We start from the raw sequence: 24,386 nt of genomic DNA, 5'->3' as shown, positions 1-24,386 counted from the left end.
CAAGGCTCCTTTGGTGCATTGGATTCTCCAGGCAAGAATACTGAAGTGGGTGGCCATTCCTTTCTCCAGGAGATCTTCCCCACCGAGGGATCAAACCTGCATCTCCTGCATTGCAGGCAGATTCTTTACCACCTGAGCCACCATGGAACACCCCCACCCAACTCCACCTCCCCCCCAAAAAAACTACTAATTTCCCTTCAATATTTGCTTCCTTGACATGGACTCCTTTTGACCTCTGATATATAACATTCTTGTACTATGCAACCTATACTCCTAGTTGTCTGTTGTTAATTTGCTTCTTCCAACTTCAAGATGACTAGACAATGGTTGTAGTAATTCTTTTTGGATATTATTAATATATATGTAATTAAGTTATGATTAGGGTTCCTTTAATGCTGGACAATTGCAAGCACTCTTATTATGTTTATGTTTAGTTGCTTATCTCTAATGCACCTGATAGAGAAAGATATTTCTTTGCTTGATAAAGATAGAAAATCACAAAATGATTTTGTTTCTCCTTTAACTAGAGTTGAAACCTAAAGTGGCAAACTCTATTTTTGCAAATCTTTCTCTAAAATCTGAGTTATTCAGTACCTTCCAAAAGTTAGATCTGTGTCCCAGTGAAGTTTTTCTTCTATAAAAGCTTAGGCGATTGTATACAATCACAAATGAGAAATTTTGCCAAGCTCAGTAGAATATTTTACTACCTGAGCTACTTTTCCACTTTCATTTCCTGTACTTCGGGTGTTCCTTTGTTGTTTATATTGCTTCTAACTTTAAGTTGTCAGATCTAATGAGCCAGCTTATCTTCAAAATCCTTCTGTTTCACTGGGCTTGTTTAAGCAATCAGAACAGGCCATTAAAAAAAAAAATCAGAATTAAAAAAATCAAAAAAATCAGATGAAAGAGTGTGTGGTTACCTTGTTACTGGGGGATATAGTTATAAAAATTCTCCCAAGCTAAGAAATCATCTCTGTATATCATTATATGCTGTATATGTTCTTAAGAATAATCTTATTAATAGTGGACACTTATGAGAAAATGACCATGAGTCTCTACTTGTCTGTCTGCTTATAGGGCATTTATCTCCTCTAGAATCACATAATACCACGTATCTTAGCTCATGGTCATATATAGGTAGGATAAGTGTCTGGGAATTTGAAAATCTTCACAGAAGAAAGGCCTTCTTAATGATGCTGCTATACCTGGTTAACTATTACGGTTTCTTGAGTTAATGATTTCCAGGGCCTTAAATCAAATACAAAACTCTTCCTGGGTGGTTTTCTCACCCTTTTTTACAACAGAAAAAAACATCTCAAATGAGTTCAGATTCATTTCATTTTCCATATTTCCAAAATGTAAATTTATATTACCAAAATAAATTAGAGAAAACCACAAGCAAGTAAACAATCCTTTCTTAAACAAGAAATTTCAGTTGAATGTATCCATCAAGAATAGAGTTTTTATTATATTTTGTATTTCTTGATAATTCATCTTTACAAACACATAAGTTAGGCTTTAAAGGAAATTTTTTTTTTCCTTGAGTGTCCTGGATGGATCTTGTCGCTGTGCAGGCTTTTCTCTAGTTGTGGCGAGCAGGGGCTGCTCCCTAGTTGTGGTGTGCAAGCTTTCATTGTGGTGGCTTTTCTTGTTGCGGAGCAAGGGCTCTAGAGTGTGCGGGCTTCAGTAGTTGCATCACGTGGGCTCAGCGCTCGCTGCTCCCCAGGCTAGAGCACAGGCTTAATAGTTATGGCACTGGGCACAGTTGCTCTGCAGCATGTGGAATCTTCCTGGATCAGGGATTGAACCTGGGTCTCCAGCATCGGCAAGTGATTCTTTACCACTGAGTCAGCAGGGAAGCCCCCAAAGAAATTCATCTTTTAAACAATTATTTACTCAGACCACAGAATATACATTATAAATATATAATCTTATGCTGGTATGTTAGTGGCTTAGACAGTAAAGAATCTGCCCACAATGAAAGAGACCCAGGTTCGATCCCTGAGTTGGGAAGATCCCCTGGAAAAGGGAATGGCAACCCACTCCAGTATTCTTGGCTGGAGAATTTCAGGGACAGAGGAGCCTGGCAGGCTACAGTCCATGGGGTAGCAAATAGTTGGACAGGGCTGAGTGACTAACACTTTGACTTTCAGTTATGTTATTTTATATTATGTATTTTCATTACTTTGGAATTAATAAATTTAAAATGCTCTGTTTGAATATATGTTAGAGCCATTAGATAGATTTTTTCTGAGCCAGTGTTTTAATATTTGATCTTGGTGATGAGGTTGTTTTCTGATAACATAATCGCTATAATGCCTTTACTCATTTAAAAAAGAAAAACCTCATTGACCATCTACTCTATGTCTGACATTGTACTAAACACTAGAATATTTTTTTAAAAAATCCTAAAACATGGTCCTTGACTTTGAGAAAGATCATACAATGACTGAGATAGGTTATCTGATCTAAATAGAATTCTCTGAATAAAGAATTTATGTACAAAATTGAAATGTGTGCATGGAGAAAGCAGAGCAGGCTATTTCCCCCAGGTAATAGGAGGGAAGAAAGTGTTACAAAAGACCATGTTGCATTTAGAAAATGGCAAAGTAGACCAGAAAATGGCAAAGCACTCATCTCACACGCTAGCAAAGTAATGTTCAAAATTCTCCAAGCCAGGCTTCAACAGTACGTGAACAATGAACTTCCAGATGTTCAAGTTGGATTTAGAAAAGGCAGAGGAACCAGAGATCAAATTGCCAACATCCGTTGGATCATCGAAAAAGCATAGAGTTCCAGAAACACATCTACTTCTGCTTTATTGACTATGCCAAAGCCTTTGACTGTGTGGATCAAAACAAACTGTGGAAAAATATTCAAGAGGTGGGAATACCAGACCACCTTACCTGCCTCCTGAGAAATCTATTTGCAGGTCAAGAAGCAACAGTTAGAACTGGACATGGAACAACAGACTGGTTCCAAATTGGGAAAGGAGTACATCAAAACTGTATATTGTCACCCTGCTTATTTAACTTATATGCAAAGTACATCATGCTAAATGCCAGGCTGAATGAAGCAAAGTTGGAATCAAGATTGCTGGGAGAAATATCAACAAGCTCAGATATACAGATGATACCACCCTTGTTGCAGAAAGCAAAGAAGAACTAAAGAGCTTCTTGAAAGTGAAAGAGGAGAATTTAAAGCTGGCTTAAATCTCAACATTCAGAAAACTAAGATCATGGCATCTGGTCCCATCACTTCATGGCAAATAGATGGGGAAACAATGGTAACAGTGACAGACTTTATTCTCTTGGGCTCCAAAATCATTGTGGATGGTGACTGCAGCCATGAAATTAAAAGACACTTGCTCCTTGGAAGAAAAGCTATGACCAACCTAGACAGCATATCAAAAAGCAGAGACATTACTTTGCCAACAAAGGTCTGTCTAGTCAAAGCTATGGTTTTTCCAGTAGTGATGTATGGATGTGAGAGCTGGACTATAAAGAAGGCTGAGCACCAAAGAACTGATGGTTTTGAACTGTGGTGTTGGAGAAGACTCTTGAGAGTCCCTTGGACTGCAAGGAGATCAAACCAGTCCATCCTAAGGAAATAAGTCCTGAACATTCATTGGAAGGACTGATGCTGAAGCTGAAACTCCAATACTTTGGTTACCTGATATAAAGAACTGACGCATTGGAGAAGACCCTGATACTGGGAAAGATAGAAAGCAGGAGGAGAAGGGGACAACAGAGTATGAGATGGTTGGATGGCATCACAACTCAATGAACATGAGTTTGAGTAAGCTCCAGGAATTGGTGATGGACAGGGAGGCCTGGCATGCTGCAGTCCATAGGGTTGCAAAGAGTCAGACATGACTGAGCGACAGAACTGAGAAAATAGACCAGTGTTGATGGAGTAAAAGAGAACTGGGGGAAAAGATTTGGAGGGAGGGAGGGGCCTGTTGGAATGATTTCAAAAGAGAAATGGATGTTCATTTTTCCAATCCTTCCATGAACAATTACTGGGCCCCTACTATTTTTCAGGTGTTCATCTAGATTTTAACCAAGTTGAAGGTCATGATAGATGAAGGCTGTGGTTCCACAGGGCTTGCTTTATAACATGGGTTCTGTTACAAACAGAACACAAGGCAAAGTCACAGAGAGTAATGGGGAGCAAAGCAAGGAACTGAGAAAGTCAAAAGTTCTGTTCGTGATATGAATGTGGGCCAGCTAGTCAATAATCAAGAGGCAGTGCCAGAAAGGAAATCAGAAACATGGATCTAGAAATCAGAAAAGGGCAGGAACTGCTGATACAGATAAGTGGATCATCAATATATACAAACTATTTAAAGCATGGGACTGGATGAAATCATCTATGTAAGGTATAGGAGAGACAGTGTAGCCCATGTCTGAGAAGAGAAGGTGGCTCAGGACTCCAGAGCATCCCAGCATTCGAGGGTCAGTGCAGGGGCAGAGATAGGACCAAAGTCTTAAGGCTTGTGTTCATCAACTTGAGAACATTCTTTTAAAACTCCAAGTCAGAATATTCTAAACAATCTTTCTCAACGGAAACAAATGTGTTCATGCCCCCAAATAGAATTTTCTTTGAAATGTTTTATATTTTAAATTATGCAAGCCTTGAACTCTAGCCCATGCTATAGTGCTTACTTAATGTAACATCATATTTAACTGAATTACCATCAGAATCAAAATGTTTTTGATTGTTTGCAGCTTTGGGTATCCACAAAGCCTATCACATGGGAGAGGGTACCCCTACTCCACTTTAGGAACAAAGACTCAGTGATGGGGAAACACTAAGAGACTTTCAACATCATTTCATTCTTATTTGCAAATTAATATTTGTTGTCAAAGAATTATTTTATGGGATTTATCCTAATATAACCCTGAAAGTGGGATTTTCTATCTTTCAATTATGAACTTCTTTCTCAGAAGGTGAGAGTTCATTTGTTACCTCAATTTCTAGTACAACATAATGTGAATTTTTTATAGTGAAATGTCTATTTTCATTCTTCGAGATTTGTGAAGAAGCATCTTGAATATATGAAGATAATACACTGGTAAAGTCTCAAATCTATTCTATTTTTGCCCTTCAAAGTTATTTCACAAAGATTTTTAAATAACTGTACCTAAACGAATCAACAAAAAATAATAATGAAAATAGTATATAATAAATGTTCAGAGAATGCCCTCCCAGGAGAACAAAGCTAAAAACACTAGATTTTTAAAAATACTATATATATCTTTTGAAATGCCTGGTTAATCTGACAGAAATACAGAGAAATTTCTCAGAGGCAAAAAAAAAAAAAAGCAAAAACCAAGAAATCTTCAATGTAGACGATTATCTGAAAGCCAAAGCCATCATTTGCTTTAATAATCTCTGTCCATCCCTTGTGACCCAAGGGAATTTAATAGACACTTTCAATGGCGAAATAAATCCTGAATGCCAAAGGAGATCAGTCCTGGGATTTCTTTGGAAGGAATGATGCTAAAGCTGAAACTCCAGTACTTTGGCCACCTCATGCAAAGAGTTGACTCATTGGAAAAGACTCTGATGCTGGGAGGGATTGGGGGCAGGAGGAGAAGGGGACAACAGAGGATGAGATGGCTGGATGGCATCACCGACTCAATGGACCTGAGTTTGAGTGAATTCCGGGAGTTGGTGATGGGCAGGGAGGCCTGGCGTGCTGCGATTCATGGGGTCGCAAAGAGTCGGACACAACTGAGCGACTGAACTGAACTGAACTGAAGAAGAGTTATAGTCATATTAGAGCCCTCTACAAAATCAGGCTGACACCATCAGTGGATGAGCAAGGAAAATACCAGAGAGGATCCTTGGATAAAGCTCTCAACTCAGCCTCAGCCTCTGTGTGAAGCAGAATAAAAGAAAGGAATGTCCTGAGTATGCCTGACCTTGTGTCTTCACTGACATAGTTTTGGGGGCTAAAGTTATTTTATTCTAGAGTAGGGAAAGTTCCAAGTACTCTTCCCCCTGCCAGAAAAGCCAAAAGTTTTGTGTAATGGTACAAGACTGGTTGTGTCTCCAGTTGCCTATTGTCAGAAGACAAAAGTTATCTCGGAAAAAATTTACTTTATATCCAGATCTCTAAGAGTTCCCACAGGTAAAAGTCCAAAAATCTGAGCTCACAATAAAAACTCACAAAATATGTAAAGAAACAAGTGACCATAAATAAGGTTCAGAAAGGGAAAAGAATTGCAGAATTTTTTAATCTACTTAAATTTGCCAACATTAGAATTACCATATATAGATGAAATAAGTATATTATATACTGTTAAAGAATATATTCTAACAATATTGACCTGTAATATGTAACAAAAGATTTTCTAGGAATGAAAAATACAATAACTAAAGAAAAACTCAGTGGATTTGTTAAATGGCTCACTAGCATGGGAGACTTTTAAAATCCCTAATGATACAGCATTAAGAGACAAAATGATGAAAATATGAAATAAGGGTTAAAAATACAAACAACAAAGTGAGGAGGTCCAACATAAGTCTAATTGGATGTCTGGAAGGAGACCATATGGAATCTGAGAAGCTTTACTCAAAAAGATAATGGCTGAGAATATTCCAGAATTGATCAAAAGACTTTAATATCTGAACTCAAGAAACCCAACAATTCCTGAAAAAGATCAAGTGACAAAAAACACCACACCTAGATATATAATATATGATAATTATTTAATTTTTATGATTAGACAGCAGTTGATAGATACAGCAGTTCATTAATTTTTAAAATGTGTACTCTGTAGACATGAATACCTTAACATGTAAATTAGTTACTAGATCTTATTAAAATTGGGCCCAATACATTTGAGAGATGTGTGTTGTGTGTCTACATCTTGCTACTTGACCCAAGCAGGACTCAATAGTTAAAACTCTCAAAGCTTGAAAGAGCTACAGCCTGTTTTCCCATGGGGGCACGGGAGGGACATCAGTGCTTATTTGTTCAATTTTGCTGCAAGTGTTTTCCATGCAGTTCTATTTGCATATTATCAGATGATAGAAAGGTTGGAAAAGGGGGAAACTATTTAGAGAACAATATGCAAATGAGCTTTAGAAAATGGAATTCTAGAATGAATATAAATTGTTTTCTACTCAGGGCATGTGTATGCATCACTGAAAGCATGTCTATGGAATTCAACAAGTAGTCATGGTGCTTGCATGACACTGCAGCCTTGTTATTATTTATAAGGATATTGCTACAATCATCATGTCTTGAATATTTGACAAAGTAGATACTATGTCTACTAAATAAATCCCTTTATGTGTCAGCACACCTACTGAGTCTGATTAAAGGGAACACTGTGTCATCGTTGAGGGAATTAGAACTTCCCTTAATGGATGATCCCCAATTACTAAAGATATTGTTTCTTTTCCAGTTATCCATCTAAGCAGCTGGAAATTATAAAAACTGTGCAGATAATTGTGTAATCCTCTTCTCTGTGAGTAAATCAGGGGTGTACAAAATATTCCAAGTTTTGTTTGTAAACCCTTCATTGGAGAAAAGAGGGCTTGATAAGTACTTTTCTTCTCACTGGTTCATTTATACATTTAAAACTTTAACCAGGACTTCTTTAGTGGTTAAGACTTTCTGCTTCCACTGTAGGAGGCATGGGTTCAGTACCTGGTCAGAGAACTAATATCCCATCTGCCACATAGCACAACCAAAAAAAAAATCAGTATTTTAAAAATAGAGAAATAAAGGATGTTTAACAAGCACAAGAAAATAATCTTTTAAGAAACAAACAAAAATCTTACCCAGCTGAACTTCATACACTTAACATTGGCCATCCTCAGGCTAGCTTTCCTCTTTCCACTTGCACTCAGATATTTCCCCAGATCTGAGCCTTAATTCTGATCCCATGAAAAGTATGAAAAGGCAAAATGATAGGATACTGAAAGAGGAACTCCCCAGGTCGGTAGGTGCCCAATATGCTACTGGAGATCAGTGGAGAAATAACTCAAGAAAGAATGAAGGGATGGAGCCAAAGCAAAAACAATACCTAGCTGTGGATGTAACTGGTGATAGAAGCAAGGTCCGATGTTGTAAAGAGCAATATTGCATAGGAACCTGAAATGTCAGGTCCATGAATCAAGACTAATTGGAAGTAGTCAAACAGGAGATGGCAAGAGTGAATGTCGACATTCCAGGAATCAGCGAACTACAAATGGACTGGAATGGGTGAATTTAACTCAGATGACCATTATATCTACTACTGTGGGCAGGAATCCCTTAGAAGAAATGGAGTAGCCATCATGGTCAACAAAAGAGTCCAAAATGCAGTACTTGGATGCAGTCTCAAAAACGACAGAATGATCTCTGTTTGTTTCCAAAGCAAACCATACAATATCACAGTAATCCAAGTCTATGCCCCAAACCAGTAACACTGAAGAAGCTGAAGTTGAACGGTTCTATGAAGACCTACAAGACCTTTTAGAACTAACACCCCCAAAAGATGTCCTTTTCATTATAGGGGACTGGAATGCAAAAGTAGGAAGTCAAGAAACACCTGGAGTAACAGGCAAATTTGGCCTTGGAATACGGAATGAAGCAGGGCAAAGGCTAATAGAGTTTTGCCAAGAGAACGCACTGGTCATAACAAACACCTTCTCCCAACAACACAAGAGAAGACTCTACACATGGACATCACCAGATGGTCAACACCAAAATCAGACTGATTATATTCTTTGCAGCCAAAGATGGAGAAGCTCTATACAGTCAACAAAAACAAGACCGGGAGCTGACTGTGGCTCAGATCATAAACTCCTTATTGCCAAATTCAGACTTAAATTGAAGAATGTAGGGAAAACCACTAGAGCATTCAGGTATGACCTAAATCAAATTCCTTATGATTATACAGTGGAAGTGAGAAATAGATTTAAGGGACTAGATCTGATAGAGTGCCTGATGAACTATGGACGGAGGTTTGTGACATTGTACAGGAGACAGGGATCAAGACCATCCCCATGGAAAAGAAATGCAAAAAAGCAAAATGGCTGTCTGGGGAGGCCTTACAAATAGCTGTGAAAAGAAGAGAAGTGAAAAGCAAAGGAGAAAAGGAAAGATATAAGCATCTGAATGTAGAGTTCCAAAGAATAGCAAGGAGAGATAAGAAAGCCTTCCTCAGCGATCAATGCAAAGAAATAGAGGAAAACAACAGAATGGGAAAGACTAGAGATATCTTCAAGAAAATTAGAGATACCAAGGGAACATTTCATGCAAAGATGAGCTCGATAAAGGACAGAAATGGTATGGACCTAACAGAAGCAGAAGATATTAAGAAGAGGTGGCAAGACTACACAGAAGAACTGTACAAAAAAGATCTTCACGACCAAGTTAATCACGATGGTGTGATTACTCACCTAGAGCCAGACATCCTGGAATGTGAAGTCAAGTGGGCCTTAGGAAGCATCACTATGAACAAAGCTAGTGGAGGTGATGGAATTCCAGTTGAGCTATTTCAAACCCTGGAAGATGATGCTGTGAAAGTGCTGCATTTCAATATGCCAGCAAATTTGGAAAACTCAGCAGTGGCCACAGGACTGGAAAAGGTCAGTTTCATTCCAATCCCAAAGAAAGGCAATGCCAAAGAATGCTCAAACTACCACACAATTGCACTCATCTGAGACACTAGTAAAGCTCAAAATTCTCCAAGCCAGGCTTCAGCAGTACATGAACTGTGAACTTCCAGATGTTCAAGCTGGTTTTAGAAAAGGCAGAAGAACCAGAGATCAAATTGCCAACATCTGCTGGATCACGGAAAAAGGAAGAGAGTTCCAGAAAAAACATCTATTTCTGCTTTATTGACTATGCCAAAGCCTTTGACTGTGTGGATCACAATAAACTGTGGAAAATTCTGAAAGAGATGGGAATACCAGACCACCTGACCTGCCTCTTGAGAAACCTGTGTGCAGGTCAGGAAGCAACAGTTAGAACTGGACATGGAACAACAGACTGGTTCCAAATAGGAAAAGGAGTTCATCAAGGCTGTATATTGTCACTCTGCTTATTTAACTTATACACAGAGTACATCATGAGAAACACTGGACTGGAAGAAACACAAGCTGGAATCAAGATTGCCGAGAGAAATAGCAATAACCTCAGATATGCAGATAACACCACCCTTATGGCAGAAAGTGAAGAGGAACTCAAAAGCCTCTTGATGAAAGTGAAAGTGGAGAGTGAAAAAGTTGGCTTAAAGCTCAACATTCAGAAAACGAAGATCATGGCATCCGGTCCCACCACTTCATGGGAAATAGATGGGGAAACAGTGGAAACAGTGTCAGACTTTATTTTGGGGGGCTCCAAAATCACTGCAGATGGTGATTACAGCCATGAAATTAAAAGACGCTTACTCCTTGGAAGGAAAGTTATGACTAACCTAGATAGCATATTCAAAAGCAGAGACATTATTTTGCCAACAAAGGTCAGTCTAGTCAAGGCTATGGTTTTTCCTGTGGTCATGTATGGATGTGAGAGTTGGACTGTGAAGAAAGCTGAGCACCGAAAAATTGATGGGTTTGAACTGTTGTGTTGGAGAAGATTCTTGAGAGTCCCTTTGACTGCAAGGAGATCCAATCAGTCCATTCTAAAGGAGATCAGTCTTGGGTGGTCTTTGGAAGGACTGATGCTAAGCTGAAACTCCAATATTTTGGCCACCTCATGCTAAGAGTTAACTCATTGGAAGACTCTGATGCTGGGAGGGATTGGGGGCAGGAGGAAAAGGGGACGACAGAGGATGAGATAGCTGGATGGCATCACCGACTCGATGGACATGAGTTTGGGTGATCTCTGGGAGTTGGTGATGGACAGGGAGGCCTGGCGTGCTGCGATTCATGGAGTCGCAAAGAGTCAGACACGACTGAGCGACTGAACTGGGAACTGAACTGAACTGAGCCTTAATTGCTTATTGAAATCAGAGATAGTGAAACTAGAGATAGCAAAAATAGAGAAGAGAGGGTGTTTCAAAATCTTCTTCATAACTTAAAATTTCATTAAATAAATACCTTGCTTGATGATTTCTGATTTTGAAGCACATGTGTTGGAAAGTCACATTTCTGCTTTGTTAATCTTCTAATACCAGTGAGTAAAAGATCAAGTACACACAGCCCGGTGCAGATTTACACAAGATGAAGAGCATATTTACACCATGCTGAATGCTTAGCTAAATGCCATCAGTTACCAGCTGACTCTAAACATGAACCATGACGGCAGCAATGACCCTGAAAATGCATTATTGGCCATCATGGTCAGAATGTAGGAGAAAAATGTAGTGAGTGTTTTTTCCTTGAGAAAGGAATAGGGAAGTCTGTCACAGAAGGAGACAGAGCAAAGAGATGAGGAAAATATATTTGGAAAGTGACAAAAATACTAGAATATTATTTTGCTTATTATTTCACCATCTTTTAACTCAGCAGACAGAATCTTTGGTTAGAAGTACTTCCTCAGCATTTGTGTTTGTTGTTCAGTTGCTGTTGTTATTCAGTTGTTGTTCGACTCATTGTGACCCCATGGACAGCAGCATGCTAGGCTTCCCTGTCCTTCACCATTTCCTGGACTTTGCTCAAACTTATGTCCACTGAGTCAGTGATGCCATCCAACCATCTCATTCTCTGTTGCCCTCTTCTCCTCTTGCCTTCAGTCTTTCCCAGCATCACGGTCTTTTCCGATGAGTCGGCTCTTCATACCAAGTGGCCAAAGTATTAGAGCTTCAGCTTCAGCATCAGTCCTTCCATGAATATTCAGCGTTGATTTCCTTTATGATTGACTGGTTTGATCTCCTTGTAGTCGAAGGGACTCTCAAGAATCTTCTCCAGCACCACAGTTCGAAAGCATCAAATTCTTTGGTGCTCAGCCTTCTTTATGGTACAACTCTCACATCCGTACACGATTACTGGAAAAACCATAGTTTTGACTATATGGACCTTTGTCTGTAGCATTACTTTTTGTGACTGCTACTAAAAAGTAAAAAGGGAAAATGTAGACTCTGTTTTAATAATAAAAGCCCAATTCTGGAGGATAGATCTCTTGAGAAGCGCTAGTATAGTGCAGACATCCTAAATGGAAGATTGGTCAATTCATCAGGAAAGAAGAAATAAGCATTGTTTTTTCCTAAACATATAGGGTAAACGTTAAGTAAATGATCATTTGTGTGCTGCTATTGAGATGTTTAATCTAAGATTCTCAGTAACATATTACCCTTGTAAGATTCACTGAGGGGCAGAGTGTACTGCCTGACAAATGCAGTCACATAGTTTAAGGATCATTAAGACTTTTGAAGGTCAAATGACAAAGGTCACTATTAAGTAGCCACCACCATAGAAACCTTAGTTGTGCTTCAAACACTAATTAAGCAGGACTTTGAAGAATGTTGAGAAGAGGGTGAGTGACATGATCTAATTTATGATATCCAGGTAATTTTGGAAGCAGTTTGGAGGATTGGGAGATGGAGACTAAGAACACAGACAGAACTAAAAATAGAATTACTGTATGATCCTGCAACCCCATTCCTGGGTGTCTATCCAGACAAAACCATAATTCAAAAAGATACATGCATTCCTATGTTCATAGGACTATTCACAACAGCCAAGGCATGGAAACAACCTAAATATCCACCCACAGATGAATGGATAGAGACGATGTGATATATATGGGCTTCCCAGGTGGTTCCAGTGGTAAAGAACTTGCCTGCCAACACAGGACACATAAGAGATGCGGGTTCATTCTCTTGGTCGGGAAGATCCCCTGGAAGAGGGCATGGCAACCCACTCCAGTATTCTTGCCTGAAGAATCCCCATGGACAGATGAACTTGGTGGGCTACAGTCCATGGGGCCCAAAAGAGTCAGACACGACTGAGAGACTGTGTATATATATATATATATATATACACGTGTGCATGCACGACTGAGCAAACTGCATATGTACATATGCATGTGTGCATGCTCAGTTGTATGTGTGTGTGTGTATATATATATATGTAATGGAAGTTATAAAAAGAATGAAATAATGCCATTTACAGCAACATGGATGCAGCTAGAAATTATCATACTAAGTGAAGTCAGAAAGAGAAAGACAAATACCATACAAATCACTTATATGTGGAATCTAAAACATGATCCAAATGAACCTATCTATGAAACAGAAACAGAATCATGGACCCAGAGAAGAGACTGGTGATTGCTGGGAGGGGAAGGGTTTGAGAGAGGAATGGAGTGGGAGGTTGGGATTAGCAGATATAAGCTTTTATGTACAGAATGGATAAAATAACAAGGTCCTACTGTAGAGCACAGTGAACTGTATTTGATATCCTATGATGAACCATAATGGAAAAGAATATTTTTTAAAAAGAATGCAAAAGAAAAAAGAACACAGCAAGTAAACACATCAAAGAGGGATGGGATCGGGCCAGGTAACTTTTCTTTCACTCTCTTGGGGAACATCTTCTGCCTCTGGAAGTTAAATTTGCTTCCAGGTATACAGAGCAGCTCTTTCAACCTCCCGGATAGCCCCCTTTACAATGAGGAAGCTGAAGCTTAGAAAAGTTAAATGCATTATTAAGAGGGTTACGTGCATTATTAAAAATTGGAGAGCTGTAACCCAAGCTTAGGGTCCTCTCCTCCCTGCTCTCCTGTCCTAACCAATGACATAAAAGCCTATTTTCCTTATTATGCAAAGAGACTACTAGAAGAAGAGGTAGACAGACTGCAAATCTTGTGAGTTCAGACATTTTTAAAAGGATGCTATTATACTCTCAGGTCTAAAAAGCTGAAACTACTCTTTAAAATTTTATAGTAAAAATGCTGTTTAAAGGAGAGACAGATGTACAGGACTAAGAAGGTCAAAGGAAAAAACATTATTTAGGGAAGAATTTGGCCCAAGAAATTGAACTGGGCCTTGGGGTTTAGGGACTGGCCACAATCACAGAGAGGAATGCCAGATACAGCGGTGCTCTGGGGACTCTGAGAAGTCAGGCTGCCTGTAGAAGAGACAGTGTTACTATGCAGTTTTAACTTGTTAGACTCAACACAACTTTCTAGGATTTCTCCCCAGCAAAAGCCAAATCCAATTACTTTAGAATGAACTCTTTCTCCTGTGAGACTTCTCACGCTGGACAGTGGCCAGCAAGGCTAATGTGTGAGCAGGTCGCTGGGCTTTAACATTGGGGTTTCCTCCAACTGGCTGAGTGAGCCTCTCTGAATCCGTTTTCTTGTGTAGGATTCAGGGCCACAGTAGATAGTTGGTTTCTTTCTTTCAATTAATTTTTATTGGAGTGGAGTTGCTTTGCAGTGTTGTGTTAGTTTCTGCTGTACAGCAAAATGAATCAGCTATCCTTACACATATTAATATACCCCCTTTGAGGGGAGCGGGTTTTCCTTCCCATTTAGTCACCACAGAGCACTGAATTGAGTTCCCTGTGCTGTGCAGTAGGTTCTTATTAGTTATCTATTTTATCCATATATTAATAGTGTATATATGTCAATCCCAGTCTTCCAATTCTTCTTCCCCCTTCACCCTTGGTAATCATAACGTTTATTCTCTACATCTGTGTCTCTATTTCCACTTTGCAAATAAGTCCATCTGGATCATTTTTCTAGATTCCACACGTAAGCAATGTTATATGATATTTGACAGTTTCACGGTTTTCTTGTTGCATGAGAGTGTGTTCGGTGCCATGGCCCTTGGGGTCCTCTTGCGTGTAAAACACACTGGAGAGTTCTATGAACTCCCTTCAGCCCTCCATTAATGGACTGACTCGGGGAAGGATTTGTCAAGTGTCTATAATGTTCGGGGATTATGGGAAAAGAGAACGATGAAAGAGACATGAATAAAGTTAACAAATACTGAAATGCAGAGAAGGGGAGGTGTTCTGTGATGGGTAACTGTAACATCTGAAGTAGAGGCGCAGTGTAGGTGCTATGGAAGAGCAGCAGCCACCTGCACCCTTGAGGAGGGCAGATGAATTTATTGTCCACACCATTAAGCTCTCCTGATTCACTGTTTATCAGATGACCACTCCTTATCATTTTCTGTCTGTATAAACAGGATAACCATCTTCTTTTCCCTAAAGAAAATAAATGGAATAGTATCATTTACCACTTCATGGTATCCATTGTCATTAGAAGGAAATTAGTCTACTTAAATATAATAATGTGTCTGATTATTCCTTTTCCTTTGAGATACTGAAACATGCTTCCAGTAGATCTGTATAGTTGATCTTGGATAAGAAATTACCCATTCCATGAAAGAACATTTTCTTGCACCCAAATTGATATTTTGCAAAGGGGAGTGCCACCTCTGTTGCTGGCTGTAGGTAACTTTGGGGATGATGGTATAGCCTACATCTATCTAACATCCTTATCACTCACAGATACGGTTTCAATGTCCGTAGCAATATTCACATCCCCAATGCCAGACTATAGATGACACTACTGATATGACAGTTAATCTCTTCTGAAATTAATCTCTTCTGAATTTTAAATTTTGGAAATTTAAAATTGGATCTGAGAGGTGATAGGAAGTTTATATCAGTACTTTAACCAGAATATCCTGGCACATCCAAGTTTAGCCCAGTGCATACAGGATCAGAGAAAAAAATGAAGAGACCTGCAGAGAGATAGATGAGAGAGACTGATAAGACTGCTAAATCCAGGCTCATGTGGCCCTTCTGTGCATCTGTGTGTCTTGTATGCAATGATCCCACATCTTTTAAACCTTCTTTTAAGGTTTAAACCTGTAAACCTTGTTTAAGCTAGAGTCAGTAAGTTTCTGTTACATGAAACCAAAGGGTCCCTAATTAAATTCTCAGATTTCTAAGAGCTTCTCTTCCTTTCTCATTTTTATTGAAGGCTTCTTGTAGGTGTCCCAGGTCTGGTAAAATGTTAGTAGAGAGAGAGATGAAAACAGGCTTATTGCATTGTGCAGTCCTTTTCAAACCCTGACAATACTATAAGCTATGTGGTTGTTTATCCAGAGCTCCTGGGTCAATGTTTGACTTTGGCTTTATTTAAAAGGATGGAGGAAGAAGCAGGGACACTCTGTCCTTGGCATGACTAGCATTGCTGAGTGGCACATCTGTTTTCCTAAGTCATTAACGGGTCCTTCCGGAAACAGCCAATCCTTCCTCAAGCATTAGGTCAGCAGTCCTGATTAGAATTGGCATCATCCACCCATGAAACTAGAAACTTCCCTGTGATTTACTGTTATAATAAAACCTCACTAATTAACCATAATTAGAAGGAAAAGCCAGTCTCAATTTTAAGGTTCTAAAAGAAGCAACATTTTAATTTCTTCCAACTTTACATAGTGATTTAAATTAGGTTAACTGAGTATATTTGACTTAACATATAAATAAAATTTATTTCTAGCAGCACATTGACTTCATATGTGCATTTTTGGTGTGTAAATGGTCTTTAAGGAACAACTTTTTTTTCCAGGCAATGGAAGCATTCTACTTACACTTTTGGAGTATTCCTGGCTTAGTAAATGCTTTTTCCCACTGAAAAATATGATGACTAACTTAATCTTAACACTTGTCAAAGTTATTTTTAAACAAGTAGAGCCTGAACCGTAGAGATTGTTGTTACTTTTGGAGCGACATGATAATGAATAGGGGAGCAACTTGGTTGAGTTAGAGTGTCATGAAAGCCTATTTGAAAGCTTTTCTGTATTTTTAACAAGGGTTTACGTCACAGTTGAAAATGAGTTGCTGATTTACTTAAGTCTGGTGGGATGATCATGTTGTGGATGTGCTGAAAATCATTTCTCCTGCACGTCTGATAACACTGTGACCTTTACACGGTGGTTCCAAACTCCAAAGAGACCTGGGTACATCCAGTAAGCCTTGGATGGAGTGTTTGGTGTCCCATGTCATTTCTCCTGGTTGTTCATTTGCTTTTATGAAGTCTAAAGAAAATGAGCTAGGTGGCCAAAACTGATGATATCTTAAAAACTGCGTTGATTTCAAGGCTGCAGAAATGTCTCTGTAGGATTCCTGAAGTGTGCTGTGTTGGGTTATGAAAACTCAGAGTTTGTATTTTCTTTTCTTTTTTTCTTACATTTAAAAAAAAATTATTTATTTATTTGCTTGGCTACTTTGGGTCTTAGTTGTGGCACTCGGGATCCTCATCGCGGCAAGTGGGCTGCTCTAGTTTTGGGGCATGCGTTCTAGAGCTCCTAGACTCGGTAACTGCAGCACATGGACTCAGATGCCTAGAGGTATGTGGGATCTTAGTTCCCCAACCAGGGAATGAACCCGTGTCCCCCACATTGGAAGGCAGATTCTTAACTAGTGTACCACCAGGGAAGTCCTTCTATTTTCTTTAAAAAAAAAAAAAATATATATATATATATATACACACACACACACACATATACACATGCATATATATATATATATGTATATGTATATGTATATTTGGTTGCACCTGGTCTTAGTTGCAGCATGCAGAATCTTTAGTTGGGGAATGCAAACTCTTAGATGTGGCGTGTAGGATCTAGTTCTCTGACCAGGCATTGAACCCACACCCCTTGCATGAGGAGCTCAGAGTCTCATCCTCACCCACTTTACAATTAGGGAAGTCCCTGGGCACAGCCTTTGCATTGGCGTTGATACCACATCTGCTGAGGAATCCAGAGAGTCTGACTTGTGCCAGCCATTTATCTCCTGCTGCTGCCCCCTCCACACCTCCTCTCCCTTCTTGTTATTGGATGCTTTCAGCTTCCTGCCTCACTTTTCACCTGAGCCCATGAAATTATGTGCAGAGTCTAGTATGTTGAAGCACACCTGAAAGCTAATGCAGGTTTTTAGAACTCCTTGGAAACTGCCTACCTTCTGATGTTCCTTCCCATAGGAGTAGAAGCTATAGCCTTGCCCTGTTGGGTCCAGGAGAGCATCTTTAACTTCACAGAGTTGGATCACAGGGTTAGATCTCCCCTTGGCAGATCTCCCAGGCAACTAAGACAGGACTAATCACAGACAGGAAGAAGATCAAACCAGTTCATCCTAAAGGAAATCAGTCCTGACTATTCGTTGGAAGGACTGATGGTAAAGCTGAAGCTCCAATACTTTGGCAACCTAATGTGAAGAGCCAACTCATTGGAAGAGACCCTGAGGCTGGGAAAGATTGAAGGCAGGAGGAAGATGAGGTGACAGAGGAAGAGATGGTTGGATGGCATCACTGACTCAATGGATATGAGTTTGAGAAAGCTGTGGGAGATAGTGAAGGACAGGGAAGCTTGGCTTGCTGAGTCCATGGGGTGGCAAAGAGTTGACATGACTTAGTGTCTGACAGTAACAACAACAAAACACGGCATTGATGTTGCCAGAGTTCGTACAGGAAGATGGAAAGAAGCTTTCTGTTGTTGAAAGCCATGGAGCTTTGTCCTCACTTGCCATTCAGTCTCTGGACAGAAATGACTGGTAGACTGCGGGTAATTTCTCCTCCAAGGAGTTCTCTGTGCTCACCCAGGGTACCTGCCTTTGTCCTGATTCTTTGGGGCTTCAGCATTTTTGAGGATGTCTGTTATTTGTTGAGCACCTTTGCTTTCTTTTTTTTTAAAGATTTTTTTTTTAATGTGGACCATTTTTTAAAAGCCTTTATTGAGTTTGTTACAACATTGCTTCTATTTTGTTTTGGTTTTTGTCTGTGAGGCATGTGGGATCTTAGCTGCCCAACCAGGGATTGAACCTACACCCTCTGCATTGGAAGGCAAAGTCTTAACCACTGGACCACCAGGGAAGTCTCTTACTTCCTTTTTATAATTTTTTACTTTATATAAAAATAAAGCACGTGTGAGATGCCACGATCAAGCTTTCCTAAAGAGGGACAGGAGAGAAGCAGGGCCTGTGGCATGAGCATAGCCTTCCTCCCACCCTGCTGCCACTGCTCCAGACACCATGGTCTGTCTCCCTGCCCCTGTCCAGTCGTGGTTTCCTGATCACAGTGGGCACATGACATAGAGGACATTGCTGATACAGAGCATCTGGGCATCACCTTGTCTGGGCTCTAATCCAGACCCTACTATTCGCTATTCAGACTACTTCATCTCTCCAGGTCTTGGTTTTATGAAAAATACAATTAAATAGTATAACAGGGTATGCTCAATAGATGCTCGTTAGCTTCATGACACAAGAGTTTGGGTGATAGGTGGGCCTTTGCATAACCTGGGGGAGAACTGGTCTCCACATCTTACCCTGCACCTTGACACAGTAGAGGAATAGCACTTTCCGTCCCCAAGTACTTGGGCACACATCTCAATATTTTGTTCATCGAATGTTAATTAAATTATGTTTGCTTAATTGGCAAGGTGATAAAGCAAAATTAAAACCAAATGCAAATCTAAAATGACTACATTAAGAAAATACATCTAGTTGCACAGAGTGGAGAGGGGAGGAGAGAGCAGAGGCTGCCCTGGGTTTCTGCTTCAGGCAGTGAATGATGAGGGTTCTGTTCACCCAGTCAGGGATTGCAGGGGAGGGCGCATCAAACAGGCAGATGATCATCAGTCTAAGATGATCTCTTGAGATCAGTGCAGACCTGTTGAGTATCAGGTGCCCCTGGACCATCTAGAGGAGATGTCTAATTAAAGGCTGAACCTTGGGAGAGAAACCTAAGAGTTAACATGTTATAGTTGCCATGGGGTTGCTGAAGGTCAGACACGACTGAGCGACTTCACTTTCACTTTTCACTTTCATGCATTGGAGAAGGAAATGGCAACCCACTCCAGTGTTCTTGCCTGGAGAATCCCAAGGATGGGGGAGCCTGGTGGGCTGCCGTCTATGGGGTCACACAGAGTCAGACACGACTGAAGTGACTTAGCAGCAGCAGCAGCAGTTGCTCGTTGCTCAGTCTTTACATTTTCCCCACTGCGGTCTGGAACATTCTTTCTCCAGAAATTGGCACAGATTGTTCCCTGTCTTCTTTAGACCTGTGCTCAACCTATCATTCTTGTAGTAAGACCCCCTGAGCACCTAATTTTAATGGGCAAATATTTTTGACCCAAGCATTACATATCCACCCTCTCTGAATCATATTTTCCCTATAATATGTAACATTTTGTTAATACTATCTATTTTCTACTATTTATTTTGACTTATTTATCTTGCTTATGATGTTCTACCTATTAGAATGGAGGCTTCATGTGGGCATGGATTTTTGTCCATTTTGCTTACTTCTGTATCTACAGTGGCTAGAATGAGGCCTGGGGCATATATGCTCTCAATAAATAGTTGAGAAAGAGACTAAGCCCTTCCTGTGCGCTGACACTAAATGCTTTATATGTACTCTCTCCATCTCAGTGAGAAATAAATTTAGGAGCTACAGCTTTATAGTTAGTAATGGGTGCCATGAAAATAAGTGAAATCTGCAGAGAGGAGAAGACCAAAGACAGACATAAAGAACATCATCCTTTCAGAAACAGGTAAATGTGGAAATGAACCACACATAGGAACTCAAGAAAAGTCACTCAGCAGGAGGAAAGCCAGACTGCTGTTTTGCTGTCAGACCAGCTGGGGGATGGTTTCAAGAGGGAAGAAATAGCTGCAAGGTGTCAGATGCTGCAGAGGGGTTGGCTCAGCTAAGGAACAAAAGGTGAGGAAGAGATGAATCTGCAGAGTCTCTTAGGCTCATCTGGTGCATCTGATTCAGATTCTGACCTACAAACCTCTGACCAAATGGGTGGAGTTGTTTTTACTGCCATCTCCTCTGACAAAACATATTGCAGGGATATAAATGGTAGAGTTTTTATTTTTAAGCAAAATGTAGGTCATGATATATAGTTCAGTGGTTCCTAGATTTTGGAATATCAAGAACTACGATCAATTTGAGGAAATAAATCGGTCATGGAAGTACTAGACTGCCTTGCCAATCATCTTATTATTCTGCTCAATTCATGTAGGGCAGTCTAACCACAGGGAAGGAATAAATTCAAAATCGTTTAGGAGACATGAAACCTAGACAACAAGAGCACTTCTGTTGGCACAGGGAGCTTGACATGGTGCTCTGTAGTGAGCACCCCTATAGGGGTGGGATGGGGCAGGGAGAAGGGAAGCCTAGGAGGAAGGGGATATAGGTATACATATAGCTAATTCACATTGTTGTACAGCAAAAGCAAACACAACTTTATAAAGCTATTGTTGTTGTGCAGTCATTGTTGTTATTGTTGCTATTGTCAAAGTCATATCCAACTCTTTGTGAACCCATGGACTGTAGCACACCAGGCTTCCCTGTCCTTCACCATCTCCTGGAGTTTGCTGAAACTCATGTCCATTGAGTCCACAATGCCATCCAACTGCCTCATCCTCTGTTGTCCCCTTCTTCTCCTGTCCTCAATTTTTCCCAGCATCAGGATCTCTTCCAGTGAGTTGGCTCTTTGCATCAGGTGGCCAAAGTATTGGAGCTTCATTTTCAGGATCAGCCCTATCAATGAATATTCAGGGTTGATTTCCTTTAGCATTGACTAGTTTGATCTCCTTGCTGTCCAAGTGACTCTCAGGAGTCTTTCTCCAGCGTCATAGTTCAAAAGCATCAATTCTTCAGTGCTCAGCCTTATTTATGGTCCAACTCTCACATCTGTACACGACTACTGGAAAAACCATAGCTTTGACTAGATGGACCTTTGTCAGCAAAGTATTGTCTCCGCTTTTGAATACGCTGTCTAGGTTTGTCATAGATTTTTTTCCAAGGAGCAAGCGTTTTTTAATTTCATGGCTGCGGTCACCATCTGCAGTGATTTTGGAGCCCAAGAGAATAAAGTCTGTCACTGTTTTCATTTTTTTCCCCATCTATTTGCCATGAAGTGATGGGACCAGATACCGTGATCTTAATTTTTTGAATGTTGAGTTTTAAGCCAGCTTTTCCACTCTCCTCTTTCACCTTCATCAAGAGACTCTTTAGTTCCTCTTCGCTTTCTACCATTAGGGTGGTATCATCTGCATATTTGAGGTTGTTGATATTTCTCTGGTCAATCCTGGAAAGCAACTATACTCCAATAAAAAATAAATTTAAAAACGTATCTTTCAATAAAAAAAAAAGAAATCCTTTTGGGAAAGGATAGGACTTCCAGTCCTTTGCCACAAACAACCTACCCTATTTCAGGCACTCTCTGCTGCTTCCTTTGCCCTAACTCACATTCTGGATTGAGTCAAAGAAGCCAGTGGTTCCCAGAGGTACCAAGGAGTCACCAGCAAAGTGTTTAGCACCTTTGACCAGTAATCTCCGTCAGCCTCCCCAGCCCACCTCACAAATACACAGCCATATATAATCTTAGTTTAAAATGTATTTGTTATATCACTTGAAGGAAAGTCCCCTGGCTGCCCTCACTGTCCCCCTACACACACAGACACACACGCGCACACACACACACACACACACACGAGCATTCATGTACACCTCGCACTAGGCAGGTGAGATTGTATGTGATGTGGTGTCTGGTGCTGGTTGTTAAAGAAAGTGAAAGTCGCTGAGGTGTGGCTGACTCTTTGCGACCCTATGGACTATACAGTCCATGGAATTCTCCAGGCCAGAATACTGGAGTGGGTAACCTTTTCTCTCTCCAGGGGATCTTCCCAACCCAGGGATCGAACCCAGGTCTCCCACATTGCAGGCCGATTCTTTACCAGCTGAGCCACCAGGGAAGCCCAAGAATACTGGAGTGGGTAACCTATCCCTTCTCCAGGGGATCTTCCCAACCCAGGAATTGAACCAGGGTCTCTTGCATTGCAGGCGGATTCTTTGTCAACTGAGTTATCAGGGAAGTATGGTTGTTATTTGAACAAGGCTTTAAAAGGAGGAAATACTAAAAATAGGGTGGAAGTAACTCTAAAAAGGAGCCTTGACAAGAGGGGGCTTTTTTCCAGAGCCAGTTTTACCTTTGGCACTTGAGCAAATTAGGCATTCATTCCTCTTGCTTCTGACGGGATTTCTAATAGTATAGTGTCCCTCAGTTTGGGAGAGTACAGATACTCATTCATTACCAGATTGACATTAGCCAGGATATTTTAATGTCAGCAAAGACATGTGAATGATTGTTTGCCTAATTATTTCTTGTATCTGCTTTAGAAGTTTCCATGTGTACAAGATTTCAAATAAGGAGTATGTCCAGATTGATTTTTTTTTTTTTTTTTGGTTCTTATAAGAATCCTGAATTTTATCAAGGATGCAGTTTAAGTGAACTTGGAATAAAGCTTTAGTTTCCTATTTTCTGGCTAATGTTCCATAAATGTCATAACTTTGCTGTTTAATGAGGAATGTATTTTTTTCTGTAATAGATACGCCAAACATTAATGAAGGATAGATAGGGAATGACTGAGAAATGCCATCTCAAGCTCAAAAATATCAAAATTAGCAATAAAAATAGAAGTTTCTTATCACCAGGAATGGGAGGGAGACAGTCACAGACACAGAAACAGACACAGCCTGGTCCTCGCTCCCAGTTTCCCAGGAGGCCCTCATGGGGTGACCTTGAGCCAGCAGTTCAACTGCCTCATGCTGTGTTTCCTTCCTCTGTTCATCTGAGACTAATCGGCTAAATGACACTGAGGTTTCCAGCTGGCGCAGGGGTGTCGTAACAGTGCTCCCATGACATGGCCCTCGGTCACCCCACTGTCCTCTAAGGCAGCGGTCCCCAACCTCTTTGGCACCAGGGACCTGTTTCATGGAAGACAGTTTTTCCACAGACAGGGTAGGGGGTGATTTCAGGATGATTCAAGAGCATTACATTTATTGTACATTTATTTCTATTATTATTATTACATCCACTTCACCTCAGATCATCAGGCATTAGACCCTGGAGGTTGGGGACCCCTTCTCTGAATAGGAGCATTCATCTAATATGGAGATTCATGCATGATATCTGTGGTCTCCAAACTCAGAAAATCTATTAATCCTTAAGTGAAACCCACACTGCAGGAAGTTTTAAAACCAACCATGACTAAGTGGTGGGGGTGGGGGTGGGCGTGGGGCTAGGGGTGGGGGGCAGAAAAAAATGTTCGTCTTATCTAGTTGGAAGTATGAATCCCAGAAAGACTTTAAGAAAGGTAGTTTTATTACTTTGACAGATTGATAGTGTGTATGATCAGGTTAAATCCTGGCCTAATGGCAATTTTTTAAGAAACATTGAGACAATTTTTATATTAGAGGTATCTCTTTTTAATTTGTTTTCATTGTGTGCTTCTAAAGCACCTTCTAAAGGTGCTTTTAAAGTGAGGGTTTTCGAAAACCACAGTCCCGCATAATTTGAGGATTCTTCTAAGACTATATTTATGTCCCTCATTGTTTTACTCTTTATTTCAGTGTTAAATTTTACATACTTTCCAAATGAGTCTCATATTATTAACTAAAGGGA

At 40.2% G+C, this 24,386-nt stretch overlaps 1 protein-coding gene across 1 annotated transcript in view; it reads left to right on the top strand.

Annotated features, from left to right (window-relative positions):
- The window catches only part of KIAA1217 (KIAA1217 ortholog), an 815,330-nt gene that overhangs the window by 330,783 nt on the left and 460,161 nt on the right, over positions 1-24,386 (top strand). The gene's annotated exons all lie outside the window — the stretch shown is intronic.

This window comes from Bos indicus x Bos taurus, chromosome 13 (genome assembly GCF_003369695.1).
Source record: "Bos indicus x Bos taurus breed Angus x Brahman F1 hybrid chromosome 13, Bos_hybrid_MaternalHap_v2.0, whole genome shotgun sequence".
NCBI lineage: Eukaryota > Metazoa > Chordata > Mammalia > Artiodactyla > Bovidae > Bos > Bos indicus x Bos taurus.
This window is presented reverse-complemented; position numbering and strand designations above follow the sequence as displayed.